Source organism: Erythrolamprus reginae, chromosome 10, assembly GCF_031021105.1.
Source record: "Erythrolamprus reginae isolate rEryReg1 chromosome 10, rEryReg1.hap1, whole genome shotgun sequence".
NCBI lineage: Eukaryota > Metazoa > Chordata > Lepidosauria > Squamata > Dipsadidae > Erythrolamprus > Erythrolamprus reginae.
In genome coordinates, this window is record NC_091959.1 from 14,601,151 (window position 1) to 14,621,804 (window position 20,654).

At 47.6% G+C, this 20,654-nt stretch overlaps 1 protein-coding gene across 1 annotated transcript in view; it reads left to right on the forward strand.

Annotated features, from left to right (window-relative positions):
* Positions 1-1,298: 1,298 nt before the first annotated feature.
* ZNF710 (zinc finger protein 710) overlaps positions 1,299-20,654 on the forward strand; it is a 33,052-nt gene continuing 13,696 nt past the window's right edge. Inside the window, exon 1 of the mRNA XM_070763518.1 lies at positions 1,299-1,620. The gene's annotated coding sequence lies outside the window, so the exon portion shown is untranslated. The remainder of the gene's footprint in view (positions 1,621-20,654) is intronic.

Genomic DNA, 20,654 nt, shown 5'->3' on the forward strand with positions numbered 1-20,654 from the left:
AGAAGGCTGCTAAGGTGGAACAGCGACATGTGCTCGCCCCTGTGGCTCTTGAGTGCTAGCAGAGTCCAGTGCAATTCTGCCATGGCACCTGGGCAGGTAACGAATTCACGCATGGACACGCAGGGGTGCCCTGGGCACTTTAGGGAGTGCCCCCTTGTCCTAGTATTGTGTGATAAAGAAAATAATTTTTCTCTATCCACCTTTTCTATCCCAGTGCTTCCCAACCTTGGCAACTTGAAGATATTTGGACTTCAACTCCCAGAATTCCCCAGCCAGCGAATTCTGGGAGTTGGAAGTCCAAATATCTTCAAGTTGCCAAGGTTGGGAAACACTGTTCTATCCCATGCATGATTTTATACACTTCGATCAAGTCACCCCTTAAACCCTGTCTTTCAAGGCTGAAGAGACCAAGGCGTTGCAATCTGGTTTCATAAGGGAAGTGCTCCTTTCCCTTGATCATTCTTGTTACCCTTTTTTGCACCTTTCCCACTTTTTGAGGTGTGGTGACCAGAACTGTACACAGGACTCCAAGTGTGGTCACAATTTGTAGAGGCAATACAACATTTGCCGACCTATTTTCGATTCCCTTCTTAAATCATGCCAAGCGTGGAATTTACTTTTTTTTTTTACTGCTGCTGTGTGCTGGGTTGACCTCTTCATTGAGCTGCTCACCCAAACCCCAAGATCCCTTTCTTGGGTTGTCTCAGAAAGCTTGGTTCCGGTCAGTTGCTATCGGGGTTCTTTGCCCCGATATGCATAACTTTGCAATTAATTCAGTTAAAATGCATTTGCCACTTTGTTGCCCAATTACTCAATTTCGAGAGATCCTTCTGCAGCTCCCGACAATCAGTTTCATGGAACAATTTATTGTCCTCAGCAAACTTTGCTACCTCGCTATTTACTTCTACATCCAGATCATTAATGAATAAATTAAAAAGTAAAGTCCCCAAACTGAACCTTGGGGGACACCACTTCTCACTTCTTTTCCACCCAGAGAACTGTCCATTTATTGCTCCCCTTTGCTTCCTGCAATGTAGTTCCCAATCCAGGACACCCTCTTGGGCGTCCCGCAGCTTGTGTCCAAGCTGAGGCTGCTGGCGGGCGAGCTGGGCCGGGGACAAGGGGTCTTCCGAACCAGGCGGCTCCCGTCCCCCTCCTCGCCCGTTTCACCGGGAGGCGGCTAGGCTGGGCTCCCCCGGAGCTCCCTCTTCCCCGGGGAGAAGACGGGGGGTCTCGGGGTCCCCGTGGGGGCAGAGAAGCCGGGCTGCCGGAGAGAGAAACTTGGCGCGGCCGGAGCCGGAGGAAGTGCGACAACAAAAGCGAGATAAAAGGGCGGCGGCGGCTCTCCCTCCTCTCTGCGCCTTTCTCTTTCTCTCTCTCCGCGCGGGCGAGGAGGGGCTGTTTTGCATCCCTTCACGTCAGCCCTGCCTCATTCCCTTCTTCCTTCCTGCCGGGGAGAGCGAGAGAAAAGGGAAAGGGAACTGAGGACGCGCCACCAGCAGCAGCAGCAGCAGCACCGCCGAAGATCAGCGCTGCGGCAGACGCCCCGGAGGCCCCTCACCTCGCCCGCGCCCACCGGGGCCGCCCGCCCCGCCACCGAGCCTCTGCGGGACCCCCAGGGTGAGTTCACCGGACCCCCCCCCAAACCTTTTCCGTCTCGGCTCGAGGAGGCGCCGGGCCCGGGCACAGAGGGCCGCGCCGCGCCTGACGACCGGGCAGGAGGCCCCGGAGGCCGCAGCCGCCTTCGCCCGCTCGCCCCCGGTAGCGGCCAAGCAGCGATGGCGGCGGCGGGCGGAGGGCGCGGGGGACGCCTGGGCCGCCGAGCACGTGGGCCGCCCGCCCGCGCGGCTCCTTCCCGGGCCGCTTCTCTCAGCCGCGCCAAGCTCGACGGGCCCGGCCGGCTGAGGGAGAAGCTCTCGGGGGCCGCCCGGTTACCTGTTGCGACTCCGGGCCGAGGCCCTTCCTGCCCGCCCGCCCGCCTCCCTTCCGGCTCGGCGCGCTGAACCTCCCCTCGAACAGCTGACCGTCTCGCCCGCGTCGCTCGCTGCCCGCCGGCCTGGCCCGCTCGAGCCTGGCGCAGGCCGCTCCGGAAGGCCGGGTGGCGCCGCGCTCCCTCCCTCGCGGCTCCCCGGGCGTGGCGGGACGCGGGCCCTGCGCGCGACCGCGCTTCAGCCGGGCGTCGACGAAGGGAGGGGGGGGGGTCGCCCTCGGTGGGACCTTCCGCCCGGTCCTGGAAGAGGCGGCGGCGGCGGCGGCCCCGAAGCTGCCCGGAAGGCGGGAGAACCGGAGCGCCGTGACCCCCCGTGATCGGCTCCGTCCGGGGATCCACTCGGGGCGGCTTCGATTGTGCAGGCGCTGTGACCGGTTCTGCCCTTCGCTGGGGAGGGGCCGTTCCGCCGCCCCTTCTTCCCCGTCCCCGGGCGGCGCGGTCTGCGGGCGGGGGGAGAGCGACTCTCCGCCCAAGTGGCCTCCCGCGAGGGAAACGGAGGCGCCAGGCCGACGCCCCGAGGAGACCGGCGGTGGTGGTGGGAGCGTCCACTTTCCTCGGTCTTCTTCGCGGCGCGGATGGACCGGAGGGTGGAAGCGTTCGGCGTTGTGCGGCCCCTGGATCAAGGCGGCCGTGGCGCAGACGGCTAGGAGGGTTTGGGAGGGCCGGGCCGGCGCCTGTGGTGGCGGTGGTGGTGGGAGGCCAGGCCCAGAGGAGGATCGGCTAAGCATCCAGGAATAGTATAGAATTGTTTTATTGGCCAAGTGTGTTCGGAAGCACAAGGAATTTGTCTTTGGTGCAGATGCTCACAGTGTCCATAAAAGAAAAGAGACATTTGTTAAGAATCATGAGGAAAAAAACACTTAATGATGGTCATGGGGGTTAAATAAGCAATCAGGAAACAGTCAATATTAATTATAGATATTATATTATATAATTCTTTATTGGCCAAGTGTGATTGGATATACAAGGGATTTGTCTCAGTGTACATAAAAGAAAAGATACATTTGCCAAGAATCAGGAGGTACAACACTTTAATGATTGTCATGAGGTCAAATAAGCAATGAGGAAACAATTAATATTAATAAAAAACCTTAAGGAAACAAGCAACAAGTTACAGTCATAAGTGGGAGGAGATGGGTGAGAGGAATGATGAGGAAAAAACAGGAGGGAGAGGCCTTGCGGGCCTTCCCCAAGCAGGACAGGGACTCTGGTGGGGAATCCCTGGTTGGAGGCTCCCAGATGATCTTAGAGAAAATAATTGCCATATCACTTGGGGGGGGGGGGCTGTTGTTGAGGACCTTGAGGTGCAGAAGCCTCCTTCAAGGTGCCTTGAAAAGACCCATCTTGAGCCACAGCTGGGGGTTAAAAAAAATGGATTTCACCATTGCTGTAGATCAGTGTTTCCCAACCTTGGCAACTTGAAGATATTTGGACTTCAACTCCCAGAATTCCCATCTTCATGACCGTTGGAGAGAAGGGGGTGTTTTAGTAATCGAGCCAACCCCTCTGTATCCCCCGTTTTACAAAAGGCTCCTTCCATTTCAAACAAGGGAAGGAGCTATGTGCTGGTGGTGGCCATTCCAGCCAAGCCCAAGAAGGAGGAAGCAAGGGTGGCTGGACTCTCAGGAGGAAGAAGGCCTCTGCTCGTTTCCCACATTATGGTTCCTGTTTCAGTCTCCCGGGTGTTTCCTGTGTATGTGGGAGGGAGGGAGAAGCAGGGTGGGGTGGGTGGAGAGACAGCAGAAACGCACATAGGCCAAACTGAGGGTTATTCTGTCCCTTTAAGAGATGGGCTGCTTGCTTCTTTGGCTTTTCTTAAATCTCTCCTGTTGCCATCCTTTCCTTCATACAAAGAGGAGCCTTCTCACTCGCTTGTGTCTATGGCCGGTGCTTCCCAGGCGCCTCCCTGCTCCTGGCTTGGCTGGCAGCACACACACACACACACACACACACACACACAAGGCCAGCCATTCTCTAGCTCTGCTTCCTTCCGGGAGATCCGAGGATGCAGGGATCCCACTTGGCCCCAGAAGTTGAACTGAAACTAAAAGGAGTGAGCAGAGGATGGGGGGAAAGGGTGTTTCCTGCTCAGAGATCCTTAACAAATTTAACAGCTAGCTCTCTCTCTTAAAGACTAAAACATAGTTGCTATCTTCCTTTTCTAAATTTATAGCGATTCATTCATTCCATTGAAACAGAAGATGTGGGCATCTGGGATACCTTGGATATTTGTGTGTCCGATCTAAATTTATTTTATTTATTTATTATTTAGATTTGTATGCCGCCCCTCTTCGCAGACTCGGGGCGGCTCAAAACAAGACACAACAAATCGTAACAAATCCAAATAAATTTAAATATTTAAAAAGTTTAAAAAGAACCCCATATTTACTAACACACACACACACACAAACATACCATGCATAAATTGTACATGCCCAGGGGAGGTGTTTTAGTTCCCCCATGCCTGACGGCAAAGGTGGGTTTTAAGGAGTTTACGGAAGGCAGGGAGAGTAGGGGCAGTTCTAATCTCTGGGGGGAGTTGGTTCCAGAGAGTCGGGGCCGCCACAGAGAAGGCTCTTCCCCTGGGGCCCGCCAACCGACATTGTTTAGTTGACGGGACCCGGAGAAGGCCCACTCTGTGGGACCTAATCGGTCGCTGGCATTCGTGCGGCAGGAGGCAGTCTCGGAGATATTGTAATAAGCCCCTGTGGCCCCAAATTGTAATGTTTGTAATAAATTGTAATGTTTGTAATAAGTCCCTGTGGCCCCAAGAAGCAATATATTGTTTCTAGGTGCACAAAGACCGATTCTGTGGTCTTTGGTACCCTGGGCAAAATTTTGCTCATCCTGCCTCCGTGACCCAGCCCTACAAAAGGTCGTCAAAACCCTTGAATCTGACCCCTGGCTTAGTGCAGAAATCAGTTTTAAGCAGGCTCAGAGTCTCCTCTCAGAAGGGGAGCCCTGCTCTTGACATGTGATTTACCCAAAGTAGAAGAAGGTAAATCTCCACTGTTGGTGCAATTAGACATTTACTTGTCTTTTTTTTTGCAACAAGTGCCCTGTGTCCGATAGTAACATACTGTCTTTTACTCTTCCAAGGCCTTTCTCGTAAGTGGTGCACAAGCCAGAGAACTACATCCTAGATCTAAATATTTGATTTGTTTTGTGGCCTGCGCACTTATCTTTTGGGATGTGATTGTTACACTCTTCCATTTCTCTATTACACAAGCCCAAATTTATTTTTTTCCCATCCAGTTTTGTGCATTTTGCAAATTTGATAAGCTGCTTCTGCCTCTTCATCCAAGCTATTTTCAGATGATTCAAGTTCTAACTGTAGAAAGTTAGCACCCACCCCTCTCCTAGAAGAATGGAAAATCTAACATTAAGACATTTTATAGCTACAGCATTCCCACAATCTATTTAATAACAAAAATTAAATCTCATTAGTTCTAATAAAATTGGTTCTTCACAAAACCATGTAGATTGGATTAATTTGCCGATAATTAAAATATGTTAACATACTTAACAAAACTCCAACAATGTCGTTTGCCGGGGCCCAGGGGAAGAGCCTTCTCTGTGGCGGCCCCGGTCCTCTGGAACCAGCTCCCCCCAGAGATCAGAATTGCCCCCACCCTCCTCGCCTTTCGTAAGCTCCTTAAAACCCATCTCTGTCGTCAGGCATGGGGGAATTGAGATATTCCTTTCCCCCTAAGCCTATACAATTTATGCATGGTATGTTTGTGTGTATGTTTGGTTTTTAATAAGGGTTTTTTAGTTATTTTAAATATTAGATTTGTTATATGCTGTTTTTATTATTGTTGTTAGCCACCCTGAGTCTACGGAGAGGGGCGGCATACAAATCTAATAAATAAATAAATAAATAAATAACTGTCCGTATGTGTTGAGGTCAGATTTCTTTTTTTTGTAATTTAAAAAAAATAATTTTATTAAAAACTATACTTAAAAGTGGAAAAATATATAAAGTAAACAATAAAAAGAAAGAGAAAAATAAGTGAAAAATAGAGAACCTAGTACATCATCAAAATTGGAAGGAATTTCTAGCCCAATCCCTTGCTCAAGCAGATCCTATGCCTGAAATGCCGAACCAATGGCATGTGGAGCCGTATTTGAGGGCACCTGAGCCATTACCCTAGTCAGCTCCAGTGCGCATGTGCATGCTGGTCAGCTGATTTCCGGCATTCCAGAGGATGGTGGCGAGGCCGTTTTTGCTCTACCAAGGCTTCAGGAAAGCCTCGGAAAGGTGAAAAACAGTCCAACAGGCCTAACAGAAATTCAGAAACAAACTTCCTGTTTAATTTAATTTAATTTAATATATTCGACTTCTATGCCGCCCAATCCCGTAGGACTCAGGGCAGCTTACAACAATAAAAACAATATAATAATACAATAATAAAAAAGAAGTCGAACAACTACAGTAAATAATACTCCACGATCCCAACAACCCATTATAAATCCCGAAAACCAATCTAACAAACATACACACCAAAGAAACACAATTCGGGCACGTCTGATGTTAAACGTCATGGCCCCCAGGCCTGTTGACAAAGCCAGGTTTTAACAGCTTTTCGAAAGGCCAGTAGAGTGGGAGCAGTGTGAACATCGGGGGTGGGGGTGGGGAGGAATTGGTTCCATACAGCTGGGGCGGCAACAGAAAAGGCCCTTCCCTGTGGTCCCGCCAACCAACATTGTTTTGTTGACAGAAGGCCAGTTCTGTGCGATCTAATAGGCCTCTGGGAGCTATGTGGCAGGAGACGGTTCCATAAATAGTCAGATCCTAAGCCATGTAAGGCTTCATAGATGATAATTAACACCATTGTTGGGCCATTGGCCTGTTTTTTGCCCTCCCGAGGCTTTAAGAAAGACTCCTTGGGCCTTCGTTGGGCAAGAAAAATGGCTCAACTGCCCAACCGGAAGTTCATTTCCAAACTCTCAGTAATTTAATTTAATTTAATTTAATGTAATTAATTTGATTTATATGCCGCCCTATCCCAATGGTACTAATAGACCTGTTGAGCCTGTTTTTCACCCTCCGCAGGCTCTAGTGGCTTTCCAGAAGCCTGGGGATGGCAAAAAACAGCCCAACGGGTGTACTGGAAGTCCAGAGGCTTCAGTGATGTGGTTCCGCAGCGCGATAGGGTTGTGTTTGCATGTGTTGGAGGAGGACATTGCATTATGTGTGTGCCATTGTACTATATGTGTGCATGCTGGCCAGCTGATTTTTCACAGTTCCAGAGGGCGGGGGGACTGTTTTTGCCCTCCCCAGGTTTCAGGCAAGCCACGGGAGCCTGTGGAGGGTGAAAAACAGGTTCAATGGGCCTACTGGAAGTTTGGAAATGAACTTCCCTTTCGTTCTGTCGGGCTCTCTGGTAAACTTCTCCCAAAAATTCACAGGTACATATTTCAGACACACACACGTTTGAAAATTCAAAACAATGTTCTTTATAATGAAAAGTCACTTAAACCAAGCCCTCTTTTGGTATAGCAAAGAGCACTCGTCTCCAAACAAACTGGTAATTTGTACAAGTCCTTTATCAGTTCTGTGATACTTAGCTTGCAGCTGTGAGGTAATTCACAGTCCTTCTTCTTTCACAAAGTGAAACACACTTTGCTCTGGTTTAGTTTCAAAACGGGGGGAAAATCAGCACACAAAAGGTCAGAGTCAGTAAAGCAGTCAGGAAACACAATGATCAGATAATCCTACACAATGGCCAAACCCACAGGCTGCTATTTATAGCAGCCTCACTAATGACCACAGCCCCACCCAACCACCGGTGGCCTCATTTTCTTTGATAATAATCTCTCAGTTGTTGTTGCCTATGCATCGCTCTCCACATGCGTGGCTGTAACATTAACTCTTGTTCTGAATCCAAGGAGGAGCTAGATAATTGATCTCCGTCTGAGCTGTCTGCCACACTCTCCTCCTCCCTGTCACTCATGTCTTCTTGGTCAGAGGAGCCTTCATCAGCAGATTCCACCGGGGGCAAAACAGGCCTGCAGCATGTGGATGTCTCCCCCCACATCCACAGTCCTTGGGGCAGGAGCTGGGCCAGAGCTAACCACAACACCGTTGGGTCATTTTTTTGCCCTCACCAGGCTTCAGAAAAACTGCCTGAAACCTGGGGATGGTGAAAAATGGTCCAACGGGCCTACTGGAAATTTGGAAACAAACTCCCCGTTGGGCCATTGGGCTGTTTTTCGCCTTCCCCAGGATTCAGGAAATCCTCCCTGAGACTTTGTTGGATGAGGAAAATGGCCCAACCAGAAGTTTCTTTCTGAACTTCTGGTAGGCCCGTTGGGCTGTTTTTCGCCTTCCCAAGGCTTCAGGAAGCTTCTGCGAGGGAAAGCCCCGCCCACCAGTTTCCTCTGAGTCCAGCATTTGCCCAGGTTCGCCTGGTGTACCAGTTGCAGCCCTATATGGACCGGGACTCACTGCTCACAGTCACTCATGCCCTCATCACCTCGAGGCTCGACTACTGTCATGCTCTCTACATGGGGCTTCCTTTGAAAAGTGTTCGGAAACTTCAGATCGTGCAGAATGCAGCTGCGAGAGCAATCATGGGCTTTCCTAAATATGTCCATGTCACACCAACACTCCGCAGCCTGCATTGGTTGTCGATCAGTTTCCGGTCACAATTCAAAGTGTTGGTTATGACCTATAAAGCCCTTCATGGCACCGGACCAGAATATCTCCAGGACCACCTTCTGCCGCACGAATCCCAGCGACCGGTTAGGTCCCACAGAGTTGGCCTTCTCTGGGTCCCGTCGACTAAACAATGTCATTTGGCGGGACCCAGGAGAAAAGCCTTCTCTGTGGCGGCCCCGACCCTCTGGAACCAGCTCCCCCCAGATATCAGAGTTGCCCCCACCCTCCTTGCCTTTCGCAAGCTCCTTAAAACCCACCTCTGTTGTCAGGCATGGGGGAATTGAAAATTTTTTCTCCCTTCCCCCTAGGCTTATAGAATTTATACATGGTATGTTTGTTGGTATGATTGGTCTCTTAAATTGGGGTTTTTTAGATTAATTTTTAAACTCCTTAAAACCCACCTTTGCCGTCAGGCATGGGGGAATTGAAACACCTCCCCCGGGCATGTTCAATTTATACATGGTATGTTTGTGTGTGTGTCTGTTAGTATATGGTGTTGTTTTAAATCTTTAAATATTTTAAAGTTACTTGTTGTGAGCCGCCCCGAGTCTTCGGAGAGGGGCGGCATACAAATCTAAATAATAAATAAATAATAAATAAATAATATTAGATTTTAATATTGTTTTTTTGTTGTTCTGGAGACCTCACCTACAAAAAGATATTGACAAAATTGAACGGGTCCAAAGACGGGCTACAAGAATGGTGGAAGGTCTTAAGTATAAAACGTATCAGGAAAGACTTCATGAACTCAATCTGTATAGTCTGGAGGACAGAAGGAAAAGGGGGGACATGATCGAAACATTTAAATATATTAAAGGGTTAAATAAGGTCCAGGAGGGAAGTGTTTTTAATAGGAAAGTGAACACAAGAACAAGGGGACACAATCTGAGGTTAGTTGGGGGAAAGATCAAAAGCAACATGAGAAAATATTATTTTACTGAAAGAGTAGTAGATCCTTGGAACAAACTTCCAGCAGACGTGGTAGATAAATCCACAGTAACTGAATTTAAACATGCCTGGGATAAACATATATCCATCCTAAGATAAAATACAGAAAATAGTATAAGGGCAGACTAGATGGACCATGGGGTCTTTTTCTGCCGTCAGACTTCTAGCCACCCCGAGTCTTCGGAGAGGGGGGGGCATACAAATCTAAATAAACTAACCTAAACTAAACTTGAGAGATCTCTGGAGAGGTGGTGGTCTGGGAGGTGCAGGAGGAAAGGTATGGCTTTTTAAAGTCCCAATCTGAGTAAGCCATGCCCAGTGAGTGGGGCAGCGAGCCAGCCACACCCACCCGATTGTGGCCACCCAGCCACGCCCCCTTGGCCACTGTGAGTCGTCATAGCCTTAAATGCATCTGGCTCTTTTTGAGGGCAACCAGGAGGCTGGTGCAACCCTGAATGAAATTGAGTATGAGACCCCTACCCTACACCAGAGCAGAGTGTGCAGAACTTTATTTATTTATTGGATTTATATGCCGCCCCTCTCCGAAGACTCGGGGCGGCTGACAGCAATCATAAAACAGTGTACAATAATAATCCAATACTAAAAACGATTTAAAAACCCTTTAATATAAAAAAACCCACCAAACAGACATACAAACATACCATGCATAAAATTGTAAAGGCCTAGGGGGGAAAGGAATCTTAATTCCCCCATGCCTGGCAGCAGAGGTGGGTTTTAAGTCGCTTACGAAAGGCAAGGAGGGTGGGGGCAATTCTAATCTCGGGGGGGAGTTGGTTCCAGAGGGCCGGGGCCGCCACAGAGAAGGCTCTTCCCCTGGGTCCTGCCAAGCGGCATTGTTTAGTTGACGGGACCCGGAGAAGACCCACTCTGTGGGACCTAACTGGTTGCTGGGATTCGTGCCGCAGAAGGCGGTCCCTGAGATAATCTGGTCCAGTGCCATGAAGGGCTTTATAGGTCATAACCAACACTTTGAATTGTGACCGGAAACTGATTGGCAACCAATGCAGACTGCGGAGTGTTGGTGTAACATGGGCATGTTTGGGAAAGCCCATGATTGCTCTCACGGCTGCATTCTGCACGGTCTGAAGTTTCCGAACACTTTTCAAAGGTAGCCCCATGTAGCGAGCGTTACAGTAGTCGAGCCTCGAGGTTGATGAGGGCATGAGTGACTGTGAGCAGTGACTCCCGGTCCAAATAGGGTCGTAACTGGTGCACCAGGCGAACCTGGGCGAACACCCCCCTCGCCACAGCTGAAAGGTGTTTCTCTAATGTGAGCTGTGGATCGAGGAGGACGCCCAAGTTGCGAACCCTCTCTGAGGGGGTCAATAATTCTCCCCCCAGGGTAATGGACGGACAGATGGAATTGTCCTTGGGAGGCAAGACCCACAGCCACTCCATCTTCTCTGGGTTGAGTTTGAGTTTGTTGACACCCATCCAGGCCCCAACAGCCTCCAGGCACCAGCACATCACTTCCACTGCTTCGTTGACTGGACATGGGGTGGAGATGTATAACTGGGTATCATCAGCATATTGATGATACCTCACCCCATGCCCTTGGATGATCTCACCCATCGGTTTCATGTAATTTGGTTATAAATCAGTACATTTAATATCTATACCATAGAAATCACATAATATTAGTCTTAATTAAGACTTAAGAACTAGTCTTTATTTATTTATTTATTTATTTATATTTATTTATTTATTGGATTTATATGCCGCCCCTCTCCGTGGACTCGGGCAGGGGGGTACAATTTAGGGGGGGGGCTGATTGGGCAAACCTGTAACCGGAATGAAAGGGAGCATTCATTTGAAAGGAATATCCCAAGCAGAGGGGGGAGGGGGAGGAGCGTCCTGTGTGAAGGATGATGGGCGCATAAAAGCCCTGAGATGCAGAATGAGCGCAACCTCCAGCTGGCAGTGATTAACAGCACAAGGAGATGGAAAGGCCAAATCTATTATTTATGTAGACCATCAGGCCAGGCAGAAGACGCAGAGAATAACCCTTCTGGGCAGACTGCAAACACTCAGGGAGGACAGCTGCTGTCCACTACGTAGACGTAGGCCAGAAAAACTAACTGGCCAAAAACTGAGAGATCCCCAAATTCCTCTGATCTTGCTGAGCGCTTGATTTTCCAGAAAATTGGAGGAGCAAATACCTGGTGACTTCAGATCCTAATCAGTGGCAAAAGGTCAAATAATAATAATAATAATAATTATTATTATTATTATTATTATTAATTGGATTTGTATGCCGCCCCTCTCCACAGACTCGGGGCGGCTAACAACAATGCAGTCAGGCGGTAGGGAAAGCAAGTAGGATGCTTGGCTGCATAGCTAGAGGTATAACAAGCAGGAAGAGGCAGATTATGATCCCGCTATATAGAATGCTGGTGAGACCACATTTGGAATACTGTGTTCAGTTCTGGAGACCTCACCTACAAAAAGATATTGACAAAATTGAACAGGTCCAAAGACGGGCTACAAGAATGGTGGAAGGTCTTAAGCATAAAACGTATCAGGAAAGACTTCATGAACTCAATCTGTATAGTCTGGAGGACAGAAGGAAAAGGGGGGACATGATCGAAACATTTAAATATATTAAAGGGTTAAATAAGGTCCAGGAGGGAAGTGTTTTTAATAGGAAAGTGAACACAAGAACAAGGGGACACAATCTGAAGTTGGTTGGGAGAAAGATCAAAAGCAACATGAGAAAATATTATTTTACTGAAAGAGTAGTAGATCCTTGGAACAAACTTCCAGCAGACGTGGTAGATAAATCCACAGTAACTGAATTTAAACTTGCCTGGGATAAACATATATCCATCCTAAGATAAAATACAGAAAATAGTATAAGGGCAGACTAGATGGACCAGGAGGCCTTTTTCTGCCGTCAGACTTCTATGTTTCTAATAAACACAACATGTACAATCCAATAATAAAAAACAACTAAAAACCCCTATTATAAAACCAAACATACACACAAACATACCATGCATAACCTGTAATGGCCTAGGGGGAAGAGCTATGTCAACTCCCCCATGCCTGGCGGTATAAATGAGTCTTGAGTAGTTTACGAAAGACAGGGAGGGTGGGGGCAGTTCAAATCTCCGGGGGGAGTTGGTTCCAGAGGGCTGGGGCCGCCGCAGAGAAGGCTCTTCCCCTGGGGCACGCCAAACGACATTGTTTAGTTGACGGGATCCGGAGAAGGCCGCTGGGATTCGCTGGGATTCGTGCGGTAGCAGGCGGTTCCGGAGGTAATCTGGTCCATTGCCATGTAGGGCTTTAAAGGTCATGACCAACACTTTGAATTGTGACCGGAAACTGATCGGCAGCCAATGCAAGCCACGGAGTGTTGAAGAAACGTGGGCGAATCTTGGAAGCCCCACGATGGCTCTCGCGGCTGCGTTCTGCACGACCTGAAGTTTCCGATGAACCGAAAGTGGTGGGAACTTTGGGGAGGAAACATATATGTTATCTACAGCAGTGTTTCCCAACCTTGGCAACTTGAAGATATTTGGACTTCAACTCCCAGAATTCCCCAGCCAGCAAATGCTGGCTGGGGAATTCTGGGAGTTGAAGTCCAGATATCTTCAAGTTGCCAAGGTTGGGAAACACTGATGTACAGCAATGGCGAAATCCATTTTTTTTAACCCCCAGTTCTGTGGGCGTGGCTTGGTGGGCATGGTATGGTAGGGAAAAGGTACTGTCAATTACCCAGCACCATCCAACTCTGGGGCCAGCCGGGGGTGTTTGCCGGTTCTCCAAAAGACTCAGAATTTCTTCTACCAGTTCTGAGAACCTGCTGGATTTCACCTGATCTAGGATGTTTTTACCCAAAGGGAAACATGAGCAGGCAGACAAGCCTAAGGGTCAGCTGGGTGCTGATGGCAGAGGACACTGGAGGAGATGAGATTAGTTTGTGGGCATTTAAAAGTGAAGGCCTTGCAAGATTTGGAATACTGTGTTCAGTTCTGGAGACCTCACCTACAAAAAGATATTGACAAAATTGAACAGGTCCAAAGACCGGCCACAAGAAGGGTGGAAGGTCTTAAGCATAAAACGTATCAGGAAAGACTTCATGAACTCAATCTGTATAGTCTGGAGGACAGAAGGAAAAGGGGAGAACATGATCAAAACATTTAAATATGTTAAAGGGTTAAATAAGGTCCAGGAGGGAAGTGTTTTTAATAGGAAAGTGAACACAAGAACAAGGGGACACAATCTGAAGTTATTTATTTTATTTATTTATTATTTGGATTTGTATGCCGCCCCTCTCCGAAGACTAGTTGGGGGAAAGATCAAAAGCAACATGAGAAAATATTATTTTACTGAAAGAGTAGTAGATCCTTGGAACAAACTTCCAGCAGACGTGGTTGGTAAATCCACAGTAACTGAACTTAAACATGCCTGGGATAAACATAGATCCTTCCTAAGATAAAATACAGGAAATAGTATAAGGGCAGACTAGATGGACCATGAGGTCTTTTTCTGCCGTCAGTCTTCTATGTTTATAAGAGCAGCTCATCACTGGAGAGAGATGAATTTAGGTGATCACAGAAAGCCGGTGCTGGCGTCCAGTGTGAAACAAAAACAACAGAAAAACTGATTGTCATTAGATCAGTACAGATGTGCCCCTCCTTTGCATCAATCTAGTCTCGGCTCTGTGCTGCTGAGCAGGTTTACAGATGGCTTGGAGGCAGTTTGGTTCAGGAGGATCATAATGTTTCCTGTGCCCTTTTATTTGTACCTATAAATAATGTTATACAGTGATACCTCGTCTTACAAACGCCTCGTCATACAAACTTTTCGAGATACAATCCCGGGCTTTAAGATTTTTTTGCCTCTTCTTACAAACTATTTTCACCTTACAAACCCACCACCGCCGCTGGGATGCCCCGCCTCTGGACTTCCATTGCCAGCAAAGTGCTCGTTTTTGCGATACTGGGATTCCCCTGCAGCATTGCAAAAACACAGAAGTCTGGAGGTGGGGTTTCCTATGGAGGGAAACCTCAGGGTAATCCCAGCAGTGCAAAAACGTGCGCTTCGGCTGGCAAAAGGGGTGAATTTTGGGCTTGCACGCATTAATCGCTTTTCCATGGATTCCTATGGGAAACATTGTTTCGTCTTACAAACTTTTCACCTTAAGAACCTCGTCCCGGAACCAATTAAGTTTGTAAGACAAGGTATCACTGTATTACCAGGTATGTACTTGGCAAGATAAATAAATAAAATATCAGTTTGGAGAAAGGGATAGAAAATGGCAAGATGAATTTCAGCAGAGAAAAATACGTTTGGGACAGAAAAATCAAGGACATGGGAATGATATTGTGGGCAGCAGCGTGATGAATAGGACCGTGTGTTAGAAGGCTCTGGACGAAAAGCTAAAAGAGACCCAATGAAGTGATATAAAACAGTCAAATCCTCAGCTGCTTCAAATAGGAGTAAAATGTCAGCATGAAAAGAAGCCCTTATTCCCTTCTAGCGTGGTGTTGCCAAGATCCAGAATGGTTGGCAGCCTCCAAATTTTATAGATATACAAATTTCAGACACACTCACGTTTGAAAATTCAAACACTGAAAATTCACTTAAACTAACCCCTCTTTTAATATAGCAAAGAGCACTGGTCTCCAAACAAACTGGTAATTTGTACAAGTCCCTTATCAGTTCTGTGATACTTAGCTTGCAGCTGTGAAGCAATTCAGTCATTTTTTCACAAAGTGAAACACACTTTGCTCTGGTTTAGTTTCAAAGCTGGGAAAAATCAGCACACAAAGGTCAAAGTCAGTAAAGCAGGCAGGAAACACAAGGATCAGATAATCCTCCACAATGGCCAAACCCACAGGCTGCTATTTATAGCAGCCTCACTAATTACCACAGCCCCACCCAACCACAGGTGGCCTCATTTTCTTTGATAATAATCTCTCAGTTGTTGCTGCCTATGCATCGCTGTCCGCACGCGTGGTTGTATCGTTGACTCTTGTTCTGAATCCAAGGAGGAGCTAGAGAATTGATCTCCTTCTGAGCTGTCTGCCAAACTCTCCTCCTCCCTGTCCACTCATGTCTTCTTGGTCAGAGGAGCCTTCATCAGCTGATTCCACGGGGGGGGGGGGGGACAGGCCTGCAGCATGTGGATGTCTCCCCCACATCCACAGTCCTTGGGGCAGGAGCTGGGGCAGAGCTAACCACAACAGTTCCCTTCCACAGCCCTCTTTCTTTAAGGCTCCACATGCTCAGCTTGACCCCTCTCTCTCCATAGGATTTGGGAGTCTTAGCAAAGCAGTGGAGCTTTTGCCCCTGGGGTTTTAGGAGTTGGCTTCCTTTGTTGAAGGATAAGATTGCCTTTGGCTTTTGATGCAGCCACATTCCATGGCTGACTCAGGCAGCCTCAGGTTATAATCAATTCTATTCTTTTACAAGCCCCCATTCCACATCTGGGTATTTAGCATTGGCTTCCTATGGAAAGAACTGTATACAGTACCTTTTTTGTGTTAAATGTGATAATGGCTGTCCAGTCTCTCCCTAAAAGGCTTCAGTGATGGAGCAGCCCCAAGTTCTGGAAGAAAGCCATTTCATGGGTCAATTGTTCTGACTGTCAGGAAATTTATCCTTAGTTCTAGGTTGGATCTCTCCTGGATTAGTTCCATCCATTGCTTCTTGTCCTGCCTTCTGGTGCTTTGGAGAATAGGTGGTGTGTGTGTGTGTGTGTGTGTGTGTGTGTGTGTGTGTGTCCCGTTTGTGGCAGCCACTCAAATATTGGAATACTGTACTGCTATCATGTTGCCCCCAGTCCTAATTTTCATTACACCAGCCATACACAGTCCCTGCAACCATTCTTGATATACACTGCTCAAAAAAAATAAAGGGAACACTTAAACAACAGAATATAACTCCAAGTAAATCAAACTTCTGAGAAATCAAACTCCACTTACGAAGCAACAGTGATTGACCATCATAGAAACATAGAAGACTGATGGCAGAAAAAGACCTCATGGTCCATCTAGTCTGCCCTTATACTATTTTTTGTATTTTATCTTAGGATGGATCTATGTTTATCCCAGGCATGTTTAAATTCAGTTACTGTGGATTTACCAACCACGTCTGCTGGAAGTTTGTTCCAAGGATCTACTACTCTTTCAGTAAAATAATATTTTCTCATGTTGCTTTTGATCTTTCCCCCAACTCACTTCAGATTGTGTCCCCTTGTTCTTGTGTTCACTTTCCTATTAAAAACACTTCCCTCCTGGACCTTATTTAACCCTTTGACATATTTAAATGTTTCGATCATGTCCCCCCTTTTCCTTCTGTCCTCCAGACTATACAGATTGAGTTCATGAAGTCTTTCCTGATATGTTTTATGCTTAAGACCTTCTGCCATTCTTGTAGCCCGTCTTTGGACCTGTTCAATTTTGTCAATATCTTTTTGTAGGTGAGGTCTCCAGAACTGAACACAGCATTCCAAATTTGGTCTCACCAGCGCTCTATACAAGGGGATCACAATCTGCCTCTTCCTGCTTGTTATACCTCTAGCTATGCAGCCAAGCATCCTACTTGCTTTTCCTACCACCCAACCACACTGCTCACCCATTTTGAGACTGTCAGAAATCACTACCCCTAAATCCTTCTCTTCTGAAGTTTTTGCTAACACAGAACTGCCAATGCAATACTCAGATTGAGGATTCCAATTTCACCTGCCATTGTGCACATTCAACTTTGTACAGAACAAAGTATTCAATGAGGATATTTCATCCATTCAGATCTAGGATGTGTTCTTTGAGTGTTCCCTTTATTTTTTTGAGCAGTGTATTTGAGCCTCCACCCCCCCTAATCATTTTTCTTGCTCTTTTCTGCATTCTTTCCGGAGTTTCAACATCTTTTTATATTCTGGTGACCCAACCTGGATGCAGTATTCCAAGTTTGGCCTTACCAAAGCGGTATAAAGTGGTACTAACATTTCACATGGACTTGATTCTTTCTCTCTCCTAATGCAGAGGGTTCATAGAATTGCAAGGGCTTTTTTTTGCCAGCTCCTGCATACTGTGGCTCATATTTAAGTGGTGGTCCACGAGGACTCCTAAATCCTTCTTACATTTATTGCTGTTGAGCCAGATCCATTTTCTACCTGTGCATTTGATCGTTCTTGCCTAAGTGTAAAACCCTGAATTACAATTTGTTGGGTGGGGCCCATTGTTAATGTCTTCTGTCATCCCTCAGTACCTCCCCAGGCAGCCTTGGAGATTTGAATGCATTCAAAATAAAGGGTTATTGCCTGCCCAGATTTCAATCAGTTTTCTTTCCCCCTCATTCCCCCTTTTGGGCTGCATACTTCCTTGTTAGAGTGAACAAGACACTAAAGCCAAGCAAGTGATGGATGCCTCTCCCTTTGCCTTTGGTCTCTTAGCCTTTTCTATCCTCACTGAGGAGCTGGTGTGCTAGGTTCCCCCTTGTTGTGAGCTTATCCAAAAAGAGGCTTCAGTGCCTCATGATGTGTTAGAGCAGTGATTTTCAACCTTTTTTGAGCTGCGGCACATTTTTTACATTTACAAAACCATGGGGCACAGTTAGGGGGGGGGGGCTAAAAAAAGCTTGGACAAAAAAATTCTCTCTCTTCCTCCCTTTCGCTCTATTTCTCTCTCCCTCTTTCTCTACCTTCCTCTTTTTTTCTCTTTTCCTTCTTTCCTCTTTTTTGCTCTCTTTCCCTCCCTACCTCCCTCTATGTCTTTCTCTCTCCCACCTTACCTCCCTCTCTCTTTCTCTCTTGTTCTTTCTCTCTTGCTTTCTTTCTCTCTCTTGCTTTCTTTCTTTCTTGCTCTCTCTTGCTTTCTTTCTTTCTTGCTCTCTCTTGCTTTCTTTCTTTCTTGCTCTCTCTTGCTTTCTTTCTTGCTCTCTCTCTTGCTTTCTTTCTCTCTTGTTCTCTTTCTCTCTTGCTCTTTCTTTCTTTCTCTTGTTTTCTTTCTCTCTTGTTCTCTTTCTCTCTTGCTTTCTTTCTCTCTCTTTCTTTCTTTCTTGCTCTCTCTCTTGCTTGCTTTCTCTCTTGTTTTCTTTCTCTCTTTCTCTTTCTTTCTTTCTCTTGTTTTCTTTCTCTCTTGTTCTCTTTCTCTCTTGCTTTCTTTCTCTCTCTTTCTTTCTTTCTTGCTCTCTCTCTTGCTTGCTTTCTCTCTTGTTTTCTTTCTCTCTTTCTCTTTCTTTCTTTCTCTTGTTTTCTTTCTCTCTCTGAGCTTCGTGGCACACCTAACCATGTCTCGTGGCACTCTAGTGTGCCACGGCACACTGGTTGAAAAACACTGTGTTAGAGGACTCCCGTGAGCAGCTCAGGTGGTCAACCCGACCAGCCGTCTTCTGCGTGAGCCTCTCGTGGCCCCTGCTGTGGGATGATTCTGGAGAAAGAGCCCTCGGCCATCTACCTTCCCAAATATCAAAAACTGAGCAGGGTGTTTCCAGTGGCCCCAACAGAGGCTGCTTCTCCCTTCTGGCTTGGTAGAATGAGAGCTGGGCTGCCAGCTGCCTACCTGGGAACCCCTCCCAGAATTCCTTCATCACCTTTTCCAGAGGGAGAGGGAGAGAGAGGGGGGGAATGAGAAAGAGGAGGGGGAGAGATGAGAAGGGGGAAAGGAGAGAGGGAAAGGAGAGGAGAGAGAAAGAGGAGAAAGGAGAGAGGTGGGAGAAAGGAGAGAGAGAGAAGAGAGAGAAAGAGAGGAGAGAGGGCAGAAAGGGGAGAGAAAGGGGAGAGGGAATGAGAAAGAGGAGAGAGGGAAAGATGAGAAGGGGGAAAGGAGAGAGGAGAGGAGAGAGAAAGAGGAGAGAGAGAGAAGAGAAAGGAGAGAAAGAGGGGAGAGAAAGAGGAGAGAGGGAAAGGAGAGAAGGGGGAAAGGAGAGGAGAGAGAAAGAGGAGAGAGAGAGAAGAGAAAGGAGAGAAAGAGGGGAGAGAAGGAGGAGAGAGGGATAGATGAGAAGGGGGAAAGGAGAGAGGAGAGGAGAGAGGAGGGAGAAAGAGGAGAGAGAGAAAGAAGAGAAAGGGGAGAGAAAGGGGAGAGGGAATGAGAAAGAGGAGAGAGGGATAGATGAGAAGGGGGAAAGGAGAGAGGAGAGGAGAGAGGAGGGAGAAAGAGGAGAGAGAGAAAGAAGAGAAAGGGGAGAGAAAGGGGAGACGGAATGAGAAAGAGGAGAGAGGGAAAGATGAGAAGGGGGAAAGGAGAGAGGAGAGTAGAGAGAAAGAGGAGAGAGAGAGAAGAGAAAGGAGAGAAAGGGGAGAGAAAGAGGAGAGAGGGATAGATGAGAAGGGGGAAAGGAGAGAGGAGAGGAGAGAGAAAGGAGAGGGGAGAGAGGAGGGAGAAAGAGGAGAGAGAGAGAAGAGAAAGGGGAGAGAGGGAATGAGAGAGAGAGGCGGGTGAGGCATCCGGTCTCCTAGAGCAGTGTTTCCCAACCTTGGCAACTTGAAGAAATTTGGACTTCAACTCCCAGAATCCTGGCTGGGGAATTCTGGGAGTTGAAGTCCAAATTTCTTCAAGTTGCCAAGGTTGGGAAACACTGTCCTAGAGCATCCTCTGGATGGAAGGGGCAGCGGCTGCAGGCGTCCACTCTGGCCTGGCACACACAGGGAGACCCAGTCCCAGGCTGGCCCCAAAGAAAAGAGCCCAGGAGGCCATTTGCAGGCCGAGGAGCAGCTCTGCTCCATCTGAGCCGCCAGGAAATTGCTGCCCGTTGCATCACCAGGACACGCACCAGGGTGGCAGCTGGGTTTTTCTTGTAACACGGGGACACTTGGGCTGCTTGTGGAGAGACAATCCCAGTTCCAAGAGAATAAGAGCTCCACTGTCTTACAAAGGCCTGGTATAAAATAACTTTTGCTAAAACAACAAGAGCGACTTTCACGTTCCTTCTCTGCTGAAATGGATTTCTCTTCCTACATGTTCCATGTGCTCTCTGAAAATAGAAACGCTATTTAAAAAGAGGCAGCGAGCGCACACACACGCTAGGGGAACTGAATAGAGGAAGGATGAAAGGGGGAAGGAGCCTCAAAGAGGGGGGTGG